The following is a 13,978-nucleotide window of genomic DNA, read 5'->3' as shown; positions in this document are numbered from 1 at the left end:
ATGAAGCACAACCATCGATTTTCGCTTTTGAAATTTCTGCCTTCCCAACAACCAATAAACATATTTCAAACACATGGGAATTAAAGCGAAATATGACCATTTCAAATTATGTTCGTCCATTTCAAAATTTTGTTTTTTTCAGGGATTACAAAATCTTACCGTTGATTTGTACTTGTTGAAGAGTGGGAGAGTTGATTTTGTTGGTTACACTTGGAAAGTGACTGGAAGTACTTTCCGGAGTACTCTTTCCCGTTATAAGGTTTAGGTTTATACTTTAAATGTAGGAGTATAATTATAGTTCATCTAAGTTAGGCTTGAGGTTACAAATTAATTGAGCTTATATGATAGCTCAATTAAGGTGAGAGTTTCATTAAAAAATTTACACTTTCATTTTTTTCTCTATATGTAAACAAAAAGGTCAATATAATTATATTTCATCTAAGCTAGGTTTGACATTACAAATCAATGTTAGGTTATCATGATAGCTCAATTGAGGCGAGAGTTTCATTCAAAAATTTACATTTACATTTTTTCCTTGTCTATATATACATTTTTTCCTTGTCTATATACAAAAATAGTTAATGTATTGAACATATAACATGCAAATATGGGAGTTTAATTATAGTTCATCTAAGCTAGGCTTGATGTTACAAATCAATGTAAGGTTATCATGATAGTTCAATTGAGGTGAGAATTTCACTAAAAAGTTTACATTTTCATTTTTCCCTTATGTGTAAACAAAAAGGCCAGTATAATTATAGTTCATCTAAGCTAGGTTTGAGATTACAAATCAATGTTAGGTTATCATGATAGCTCAATTGAAGTGAGGATTTCATTAAAAATATTACATTTTCATTTTTTCCCTAACTATAAACAAAAATAGTTAATATATTGAACACATAACATGCAATAACTAGAATCCAAGTTCCTAAATGAAATTAGAGAAGGGAGAAATGGTGATTTCTTACCTTGTCATCATAATAATTTTATCAATTAATGATAAAATTTAAAAAATTAAATACTATAAATATTTTCAACTAAATTTCAATGATATGATCTTTTCTCAAGTAGCTTTTTTTGGATCTCCTCATTCTCAAATATTCCCATTATTATTTAAATATTTTTTGTTTTAAATATTTTCACCTTTGTTCTTGACTTAATATTTAGTTTTTATCAATAATCAATTTACTTTCTATATGTTGTAGAGATTACTAGCTATATACATATTATATATTTATATAATATATACATTTATAGTCATAGTTAATATTAGTTGAGTGTTAAGAATATGATTTTTAGTTAATTTATTATTATGATTAGGATTCATTATCATTTATAGGTTTATTAGGTTTAAGGTTATGATTCAATTTGGGTCAACATTTAATTTAATTATGATTTACTCTCTCTCTCTCTCTCTCTCTCTCTCTCTCTCTCTCTATATATATATATATATATATATATATATATATATATATATATAATTGATGTTTTATAGGATTATATAAAGAATAAAAATGAGGTTAAAGACTTAAATTTTTAACCTAATTGAATGTATGGGTTAGTGCTCAAAATTATTTTTCATATTTCTATTTTCTGTCCCAATTTCCTTTTCTTTGAACTCTCTACTTTCTAGTCACCTCAAAATTTTCTTGTAATGAAAAGCATAAAAATATATTTTGATTCAATTTCAAATTAAAGAAACACATAAAAATGTCAACAAAATATTAATTGAACACAAAGCAAGATTTTGGACCTAGTTTGGATGGTTGTAAAATGGTTTCTTGCTAAGTCTCCTCCTTTTTTTGCTCTATTTTTTTATTTCTAGAATATAATAATGACACATATCTTAGTGGTTCAAAGCTATATAAAGTTTAGATATTTATATTTTCCCCCTCAATATCCTTCTTTTGTCTAATCCTCCTACACTCTAGTCACCTCCAAAGTCCATTCTAATCAAAAGAATAACATTATATTTTGAATGAGTTTCAAATTAAAGTCACACATAAAAATGTTAACAAAATATTTTCTATGTATGTGTCACTTTAATTTGAAACCGATTCAAAATCTAATATTATTCTTATGATTAGAACAAAATTTGGAGGTGACTAGAGGGCAGGAGGATCAGAGAGAAAAAGGAGATGGGGGAGAAAATCAAAATATGTAAACTTTGTATACCATAGAACAATTCAAGAAGGTGGACTTCACATTACATCTCCATCCATTCTCAAGCCCCACTACATCCATTCATCATCCTCTGCATCAAGCTGCTTGGTTACCAATAGTATTTCCATTTAAGAGTTTAGGGATTGATTGGATTAGGTGAGTGAGTTTAGTGAAAAATTTCTTTATTTTTACAAGTGAAAGTAAAATGATGTAAACTTTAAAACTTGAAAATTAAATTAAAAGAAATAATAAATAAATTACTATTATGAGTGAAACTAAAAAGGCTTTAAAAACTTTTTAAAAAGATGTAACTAAATAAAATAAACACCAAATAAAATACTATTATAAGTAAAACTAAATAGTTACATCTCCTAATTCATACTATTATATATGTACATTAAAAATACTTCATTACCATTGTTTCGCATAATTGTGTTTAAAAATTGGTTATACTCTACACTAAAGACAAAAAAATTGTTCCCTAATATTCTATTATGATGGTCAAAATACTAATGTATAGTAATGTTGAAATACCGAAATGAAGTGATAAGCCCATAAAGTTGTATTTTTCTATTCTATCACCATGGGTAGGTAAACACTCATCCACAATAGATATGAGATGTGAAAATATCTGATATCTGTGCTTTAATTGTAAAGATTATTTATATTTTATATTTAAACAATAATATGATTATTTGTAAGTTGTATAAAATAATACATATCTCTTCAATATACTACTACCAACTATAAAAATTACTAATCATGAAATATAAGAAAAAACATACATGTTTCAAATTCTATCGAAATGAAAGTGTAACATATGCCACAGAACATAAATGTGATTGATTATGTATATATACTTCAATACTATGGTTTTTTCTATCGAGCATGGATCCAAACTTTTAAAATAGTTGTAAACAACTCCAACCATAAAACCTTACAATACAAGCTAATTGTTACAATGCAATGACCTTATAAAATAGTCACTAATGAGAATAGTATTACGGCCTTCATTCTCATTATGATCACATTGCACTTCTTCCAAATATTCTAGAAATCGAGATACTCAAATAAACATCTCCCATATCTTATCCACAACAATCTAAATTTGCTAAATATAATTATCAGAAACATAATCTACTAAAAATGTTGTAGATTCAAAATGTTGAATCATTTGGTAAGAACATTACAACACAAACTTTTCACGTTTATCAATTGGTGTTTGAGGTGAGCCATCTGAGTTTAAAGAAATAATGGGACTTGGTGCAATGATTTCAAATTCATTGTCTGATAAATCCATTTTTTAATCATTCCGCAACATGGAAATATTTGAAGAGAGAATCAAATTCTATTATTACTTATCAATTAAAGAAGAAAATAAATATATAATACAAATATAGGGAAACCCAAATTCTGAATCTAGAAAATAATATTCATATTGAGCTAGAGAAATAGATGAAAGGAAAAAAATTGTAAAATATATATTTGAGAAAAATGATTGTAACGTATAACATAGGTCTGTACAAAAGACAACATATGTGAACTAAAAAGCTGAAGAAAAAATGCCATGGCTTTTGAAATAAAGCACCACGATTGTATAGTTCAATAAGGTCTTTTCTACAACTATTAAATAATATGCATTTGTGAGAAATTCATATTCATAAGGTCTGTAAAACTCTTAAATAATATTCATATTGAGTTTGAGACATAGGTGAGCTGAAAAGATAGCATATGTCAACTCAAAAGATAATGTAAAACTATTTCCATAATTAATGCAAGTTATGAAATTTTCAATAATTAATAACAAATTCTAAAAAAATTGAAAACATCTATGTAATTTTTTAACGTGAAAAAGAAATGTTAAGACTTGCCATACATCAAATTACTACACCCAAAAGGATATAAATCATATATTTGTGAAAATTAAATATTTATATAGAATATGTGAATGTAAACTGTAATATTTTTAATAAACTTTATATATAATCCATATAAATATAGTTGGAATGTTCACCAATTTTATCGTAACATCAAAGTTACATTGTTTGCATAAAATAACAGAAAGATAAATTTTCTAATTAGAATCACTATCATCATCAAATTGAACGATGTTTTGTTGAAATAAAATAGAGTCCATAGGATCTAAAATATTGAACCAATAGAGATGTTCATAAGTTCTACATCGCAAACACCATGTGTTTGTAACTCCTCACCTTATTATTTGAAAATCACAAGTAGTTTGTGTTCATGTTGGTATTTGCTTTGCAACAATCTTCCTTGTTCTTTCATGGATTGGTAGAGTTAGGAAGACCCATTGAGCTCCCCATCTATCTACCATAACTTGATTCCATAGGGTGTTCTATAATCCACCGAACTGCAATCTAAAAATTTGACCATGATAATGATAGTTTACTAGACCTTGAGTACTGGTTTTGGAGATCGAAACATTTTTTCTAACCAAATAGGGCCATTTTATATAGAGTTCATTAGATAAGGACATTGCTCAATCGAAACCTTTGTAGGAACAAAATAAAGCTTTGCAGGGTCACAATCTTCACAACAAACCAAATATGAAAAATCAAGATCTTGGTAGAAGTGACCAAAATTTTGAAGAGCTGGTGGATAAAATTTCAACAACCCCACTTCTAAAAAATTTCCTTTACAAGATAAATAATTTTTTCCATGATGCCTCATTACCATGTTTTCCATGTAATATCTGAAACGGGGATGTATACCAAAGTGATGATCCCTATACCAAATTAGATGCTTCAAATATTCATGAAGGTATACTCTTCATAGACGTGGCTCCAACCAGTCACACTGTCCATTTGGAAATAATGTTGGAAAGACGATGTCTATTAAACCGGGCGTAATGTATTCATTCACTAGAGATGTACCTATTGCTAGCTAGTCAATCAAACTCATAGGATCTATATTGGGGTTATTAACCCATGCATGTATGAGTTTCATTTCCTTTTGAAGATTCACTAGTCTTGTTGCCATTGATATGGAATAATTAATGTTTGTATCATTAACCTCATCCATCTCATTTTGTAGACATATAATTTGTTTTGATTCATTGTCAACATCTCCATTTATAGTCTAAGTTATTTGATGGAATATATTACAATCATTATGCATTTGAATGTCATCCAATGCATGGGTATCTACATTAATATCAGTATAAAATTTTTCATTCTCAATTTTATACCTTAGAGCATGGTACACCTGATTTTTGTTAACTATAAAGTCATAGTTTGTACCACACTAATCTATTTTTTGAACTATTATTATGGGAAAGTCTTTTATTGGGCATGGTAGACTTTGATATACATGCTCAGTATTTTGGGGGAAACTTATTGTGTGTCCCTTGTATTTATATTGCCTCCCTATTGCATTTTTTACTTCCAAAATTGGACTTACACATGCAATTAACATTTCTTCTACTTGAGTCAAATTTGCAAGTTTACGTGGTTGTAAACCCGAGTCCATATTGTTTTCTATTGAGAATTTTTTATTTCCTTTTTCTTGTTGACACAGACTATAGATTGGACCTTCTTCTATATGATTAACTTTAATGCCAACATAACACTCCTGACACATGTAACACATTGTAAGAGTTTTTGAAAGTTTTGATAACTATTTTGAAATATTTCATTGTAGTTCCTCTTAGCCTCTATACCACAACCAACATCTTTGTTGTATTTAATCATATCCTCATCCATAGAATTTAGTGGTGCTAGACCTCTCAATGTAGGATGATCATTTTCACCCACTAATGTAGTTGTCAAACTATTATTATGGACTTGTGTTTCTTCTAATATTCTCTATGCTCTTCTTCTAGCATTGTGTTGCCTATCTTGTTGGTTGTGAATGAGACATTTATTTTCCTTTACAGCTTCATTCATTTCATCTTGTCATTGTCTTCTATAATCTTTATAATATTATCTCCTACAATTCCTTTTACCCACATTTCTTTCTGACATGTTTCCACTTTGTGTTCCTTCCACCACTCTTTGCTCTATATCTCCAGCATTATGCTCATCTTGTTAAACACTATACTGAGTGCAATTATTTTGTTTTTGGCTTTTAGCTACCTCTCCATGTTCACATGATATATAGTCCATTTGATTTTGAGATATTTGAAGCATGCCATTCTCTATAGAAGGAAAGTTAAATAATGTAATTGAGAGTTGTTCATTTTCAACTTCTAATGGTCTATCTTGTTTAGAGATAGTTGGACTGCCTAAATTGCTAGTACTCCTTATAATTTTACGTTCATTTTTTTTTTGTGTCCATCATGTGTTGTCTTTTTCTAGCATTTCTCGCTCTTCATTTTTCATTATAGAGTAGACGTTGTTTCTCCTTTTCTGTATCATCCATATTTTCTTTGTGTCTATGCCTATAATCTCTTTGATATTGTCTTCTGTCATCTTCAAATTGAAAATTGACATGTCTTGGTGGCATAGCTAAAAATCAGGAAGCAAAGTACTATTTAGACTATGTTCCTTAGCTTTAATTTTTCTACCATTTCAAATACAATAGAGGCCTACAAAATATTACACAAGTAAATATGATTTTAATATATTTTTCAAAAGAGTAGAAAGGATTAGCATATAAAATTTTTAAAATATCAATGAAAATAATTGTTCTATTTATTCTTTTACATATAAATTGACAATATTTTATCCTTGTTACTTTTATATTTCAATGATATAATCGCAATAATTTTTTCCCCCTTTTGTATTAAGTTCAATACTATCTATAAAATAAAAAATATAGAATGAGAAACATAATGAACTTTTTAATACAGCACACAATTTTTTCTTACATCAAGATTTCATTTAATCAACGTTAATTGGACAACACATGAGTACAAAATTTTAACAAATAACTAATCTAGCAATATCATTTGAAGTATTAAATTATCAAAGTATGAAAAAATACACATTATCTTTAAAAAGATCACATTGTATTAGTCACACATGAAACCACTATTTAATAGTGATATTGTATGTAAAACATCATGACATGTTTAATTTTAATACATTCCAAACAAATAAATATGAGAACTACATTACAGAAACAAAAGATTGTAGTTTGTATAAAATTATAAATTAAATAATTAGAATATGCATAAAATATACATGATTTTAGATAATAAATTATTTCATCATTGGAATATAAAAGTAACTTTATTGACATTATTTTTTCTCTATACAGAATAGTGTTGCACAAATGCACCAACAAATTCTCTCAACATGTTTTTCTCTGTACCCAAGTGGTACTTGAGCTTCACATTTACAAAGTTACCAATATTTTTTACACTTTTAATAGTATCCACTAAATCTAAATGTAACGCCCCACTCGAGAACCCAAGAGAAATAAACCTAACATGTTACAATGTTTACTGAACTATTTTTTTTTTAAAGGTTTAAACAACATCAAGATAACATTAATGCAGAAGCAACATGAACATACACATCAAATACACATAGTCAATTACAGATATAGTTTCAATTCCTCAAGGGTTCCTTTACATTGAGTCACATTTAATAATTTTAAATTAATTAGTTTAAGTTTCAAGTACAATGTCTCATGAACATAAAGAAATAACAAATACATAACCGCATAAGCAAATATATAAGTATACTAATACAATGAATGTACGTCCACTAAATAACATCCACTGCACATGTCGCAGAGTATGTGAGAATAGATACAATACATCAGGATACATGATAACGTATATACATCATCTGAAAAGAAGTCTCTTAGATAAGAAATAAGAATGATAAAGGTACATCTTCTACAATGAACATCCAATAGCTGGTAATGTGAGGGGGACCCAAATGGTAAGAAGACACTACCTCCTGACCGTGTGGTTACCTAGTCAGGCTTCCACTCCCATCGTGCAGGGAAGATAATGAACGATCCTCATATGAAAAATCAAACATAAAACATTCCTAGGCAAGGTACCCCTAATAGCCAAAACTACCTCAAAGGTAACACATGCTACTCAAGAAGATAAAATAATCCAAAAGTAAGAACTCTCAATCCAATACCAACTCCACATAACCAACATCATACACGAACCAAGTATAAACCAAATACCAAGATTATAAGATAAAGTCAACGAAAGATATCCTCCTCAAGTCAATAACCACATGTCAAAAGTACATCATCCATGAATTACCAATCATCCTCAATGAAAGTAATAAACACATCCAACAATAAGTACACCACATCCAACAATAAGTACACCACTAGGGGTACACAAATCTACAGAGGAGACTCAGGCTACATACTAGGGAGTGTCATCACATGGCTGCTTGAGTTACCTTGGACTGATCTCTTAACAGACCCCGGACCCTCAATCATTCAGTTACCCTAGACTGATTACTCTAAACCCTGGACCCTCAACATCACACATATGGAAACCATAAAGCCCTCTCAAGAAGATGATGCACTCATCTCATTCTCATCCTTAGTCTATACAAGCACTCAAGGCATGGGTGGATCAAATATCTCTAACTTATCTCTTTTAGTGTGTTTTCCACCCAAAAGTTTTAATTACTAGATTATCACTTATTATAAAACTTGCATTAGGTTACCCTAGTACTAACCACTTTGGGTCCCGGACCCCTATGCAAGCCACTCCCAAGTCATGTACCTAGAAAACCTCTCCTAAGCACATAAATCCACAGTTGTGTCCCATACCACAACACCCATAAAGATCAAACTCGGTTCCTTAACAGGCAACCTAATAATAAGATGGTTCTCCCATCCAAGTATACATAAATACTCCACAAAGTAAACCTCATGAATATAATCTCAATCTGAATCACAAGACACATCACGACATCTAGTCACAAAATGGTATCAAAGAAATCTCACAAAACCTCCTAGACTGGTCGACATCTAATCAACACCAAAAATCCCAAAGCATAGACAATACATAGAAAACATCATAGTGTCACAGTTGATTTGATTTGAAAGCATATAGTTGACTTAAATGTAAGGTTATAGTTTCAGTTCAACGTATGTTTCAAGTTATAAGATTCTTAGTTTATTCCATCCAATAACTCATCTGTTATTCAATTCAAATATATATAAAGTTATCCTCATTATAAAAATCAATTTCTAAAAAGAATAATCAGAGGATAGTCATTTATTTAAAATAATCTTTAATTATCGTCAATCAAACCCATTAATAATTCAATAACTATATAACCTATTTATTAATTAATCTTAATTAAAAATTGTATTTAATTAAATAATTAATAATTTCATAAAAAAAAATTAATTTCACCCAATTCATCATTAATTAAATTTAATCAAACTGATTTTTGATTAAAATTAATTAATGAAAATATTGACTTAATATTTATATAATCTCTCAAGTTATAAATAAAATTGTCATTAATTTTATTAATTAAAAGTTAACCATACTAAATGCGTTATTAATAATGATTATTAAAATTCATATATATATATAATATTGAAATCTTATTAATAAATCTTATTAATTAATAATAATATTAAAACTTTTTTTTTTTAAATATTAATTAAAACAATAATTAAAAATTAATATTATAAAAATATTAACAAAGGTCATAATTCAAAAACTTTATATAAAACTAAACACTTTCCAAAATATGGGTCGGTGTAATAAGTCGTAGGCCTTTAATTTAGCCATGTGGTCTGTACTGCATGCGACAGTATACAGAAAGGTGCACCCTCATCGTAGGAAGGTACACTGCGAAATACATGTACCCTGTGATTTATGTAGGTACCCGCATGATGTTGGTGGAGACAGGTAAGTGGGTAAGTTTATTTGTTAATTTAATTTTTTTATTTATTCTTATTTCATTTAAAATTTAATTTGAATTTTATTAAAAGAAAATTTAAAATTATTATATATGAAAGATAAGAATTGTTTTATAATTTTATAATTTTTATAATCAGAGGAACAAATTACAACCCAAACCTTCAATGAACTTTTGTATCCCTCTCATGGATATATCCAACAAACTTTTTATTGTGTATAATTTTTTATGACAATTCATCAATGTTGATCTTCTCAAATTACACACCCTTAGCAATGCTTGTAGCGAGGATTTGCTATGACTAATACCAATTGAGACTAATTAATCAACATGCATTTCCTTCACCTTTCTTATGATTGGAATATCCTCTTTTAAAAAATTGAGCTCCACAAATATTGTTTCATCAATCTCCTATGCCACAAGTACATTCTCAAGAACAATTTAATATTGTTTGACTGCCTTTTGAATCATGCAAATACCTAGCATTTCCAAATCATCTCTCCATTCTATAAAAGTAGTGTGTATTCCATCCTCATTTTTTGTATTTGAAAGTAACATTGTTTCTTTCTCTGGCAATAGAAAATGTTGAATGTATTCATATGATTGAACAACAAGTGAATTGCATGTATCTTTGCTAATTTTTGGAGATTCAATTTGAAAATTTTGATCTTTCTTTAGACCATCAGAACTCACATTGTTGACCCCAACTTGAATAGGAGATGAACAACCTTCATCCTCACCTATATTTTCATCATTGATGATTAAATCATTATTCACACCAGGAATTCCATCTAAAACGATAGTTGGGTCTAATGTGAGAATGTCTGCCACAAAATCCAATGCATTTGTATAATTTTTGATATGATATTCAAATGTGTGATATACTGAGTGCATTGGAAGTAATGTAAATGGTTTTTGGAGCCACTCTATTGACAATAATATAACATCCATTGTTTGAATTTCTTCTTGAGAGTACCAATCTATCAGATCAATTTGGAGATCAGAAATATTTTTTGTTTCATATAGTGGATGTAACTGATTCCCATCTTCTTCTATGTCTTCTACAATATTATGATTGCGTGAGCTCCACTAATAATCTGTAGTAGTCCTTTTTTCTTATTTGTTTCTCATTTACACAATTGGCCCAATTGTCCTCTAAAGTAGGTTGGTGTTTGTAACTTTTCTCTACAATTGTAGATATCCTTCCTACTGGATCAAAGTTAATTGCACATCACCAATAGTATTAATTTGAAGATGAGCAACATCTATTTCTGCACTTTCTGCTACGTCAAGATCAGCACAAGAGTAATTACCAATAGTTATTGGGAATTCAAATAAATGCAAGCATTGATCTCCAAATTGTCCTGTTAATTGAATAATTTGTCTACACAACTCCAAAAGAAAGACTTTATCAAAAGGGTAATGTGGCAACTTCCATGGATAACCATGGAAGCCAAACACCCTTATATAGGTAAAAGTTCAAAATTAGATAAACCAATTTCCATATTTTGCAATTTCATCAGCAATTTCATTAGATATTCTTCTTTCCAATTCATCATTAAGTTTTCGTACTATATTGAACATGAAAGCATCATTTACTTTACAAAAATGCTTTTCACTCTCGATCATTTCCAATTGAGGGAAATAGTTGTAAACTCCTAGCTGAACCTCTCTAAACCTATCATTCTTATTTAGAGATGGGAATATATTCTACATGGCCAATAAATACACCAAATAGGATGTCATGTAGAATTTTTTGCTCTTAAGAACATCAATTAATTGTTCATGCAAACAGTTGCTAATAATGGATGCCCAATCAATCTATTTTTTGTTCCAAATTTTGTGGATGAAATAAAGCATCCATGTCTGAAAATGAGTCAAGCCAAGACATCCAAAAACCCTACTTTGTGTTGACCTCTGGCCAATTTTTTAACATTGGTACTCTGTTGATGCATTAATTTATCACTCATAAATCATCTTGCAATTGAATCGGATTGACAATAGTAATCATTTGCAATGTCAACAATAGGATATTGGTCATAATCTAGAATACTGAATGCTTCTCTTACAATTTCAAGTGTATTATCTAGCAATGTTACACCCTACAATTTTTTTACTTTCCTATCATCTACATCGTAATGTTGTGCACATGCCAAAACCAATTCAATGGATTGAAGAGAAATAGGGAATGTAGCTACTTCAACCAGTCCTAAAGTTCTCAATCTATTCCACAAAAGAGATATTCCCTCACACCTTTTCATTCTATTTGAAAATTCCATAATATCAATGAACCCCAAATTTGTGTCTCCTATCTCTTTGTAAGCTGAATCAAACTTAGACTTTCGAAGATTCCTCATAAATTTATACTTCATTGTGAACAATATAAACTTTCTAACCTAAAAAAATTATTTTTCAAAGAAAATAATCAAACAAACCTAAGAAGAAACTAATGTTTCTATATAAATAAAAAAGAAGAAACCTATAGATGGCCATTTTTAATAGAAAAGAAATATTTAATGACACAAAGTAGTGCAATAAAATATTAAAGCATGGAAATAAAATCATAGGTAGACAATATAAAATAATTGATGCAAGAAATTTCTTATGGTAGGAAGAAGCATAATGAAAATGTAAACCTTGTAAATAAAATATCTATCTCATTAAAAATAGTTTATATTATGTCAAAAGTAACACAGGTTGAAAGAAATATGGATCCCTGCACAAAAAAAAATAATGTCGTATTCTTTCTGCTATTTTACTATCCATCTTCCATTAACCCATTCATGGGCTTGATGTAACTCGGAACGAGAATATGCTTGAAGAGTCTGATTATGTGGAAAGAATATTTCAAATAATTTTTGGTGACTCAAAGGAGACTCAAAACTATCTACAACAACACCTATCAACCAACAATTATTTTCGAACACATCAACAACCAAATCCACTGAAATATCTTGAGGTAGACTAACAACTAGAGGTAAAGGCCAAATATATGTAGAATATAATTCATCTATAGGATTCCCATGATGGGTCCATTCAGCTATTATAAAACTATTATATTCAATGATGAACTTAAGCCTCTGTGCATTGGCGACAAATCCAATTATGGTCACAGGGAACCATGCTCCACTGAAATCCCCTTCATTGGAACACACTTCTACTTTCATCCCATAATGAAAATTCATGTTGTAGAGCTTAACCTTAAAATATTGTATAGACTATTAATTTTCTAATTAAAACATTTCAATCTAATGATTAAAAAAAAATTAAAATAAATAAGCACAACTTGAACATTTAAATGAAGTGGTAATATATAAAAAAACATATGTTCAATAATTCACATAGATTATTTTGGACGTAATTAATTGATAAAAGTTTTTATAAAAGTATGGTAACACATTACACAATCCTCAGTGGAAGATTGAAACAACACTGTATTGGTGATAAACACACAAAAAATGATCACTTAAACATAATCAATGTTACTGAGCAAGGAAGGTAGCTTGTGATTGGATCGTAATAGTGTGATACTTATGAGACTGGAGTAGCACATATCTATATAAAAAACTAAAATGTAGATACAACTAAAATTAGCCCATATAGACTCTTACAACACACATCATTAATACTTAGCACCCTAAACCTTAGCTTTAAGTAGGCTATTTGTATACTAAAATATTATCTATACTCCTCATATCCAGCACATGGTTTATAAGATATAACTACATAACACATATTAGTAGTTTTCCATAAACTATTGTTTTTTAAATTGTGAATAATTTAGGCCTATTTCTGAAGATTAACTTCCCCACATTTTGTAGCTATCAAAAACATAGATAAAGATGTTGATGGAGATATAATTTTATTTTTAAAATTTATTCTAAAATTTCACACTAGAAAATTTTATAAGATTATAAATTATATAATCTTAAAATTTTAAAGATTATATTTTAACAAAAACATATGTTCAATAATTCAGAAATTAA

This window comes from Cupressus sempervirens, chromosome 4 (assembly GCF_028749045.1).
Source record: "Cupressus sempervirens isolate cs-2001-9-10 chromosome 4, ASM2874904v1, whole genome shotgun sequence".
Lineage (NCBI taxonomy): Eukaryota > Viridiplantae > Streptophyta > Pinopsida > Cupressales > Cupressaceae > Cupressus > Cupressus sempervirens.
Note: the sequence above shows the minus strand (reverse complement) of the source record.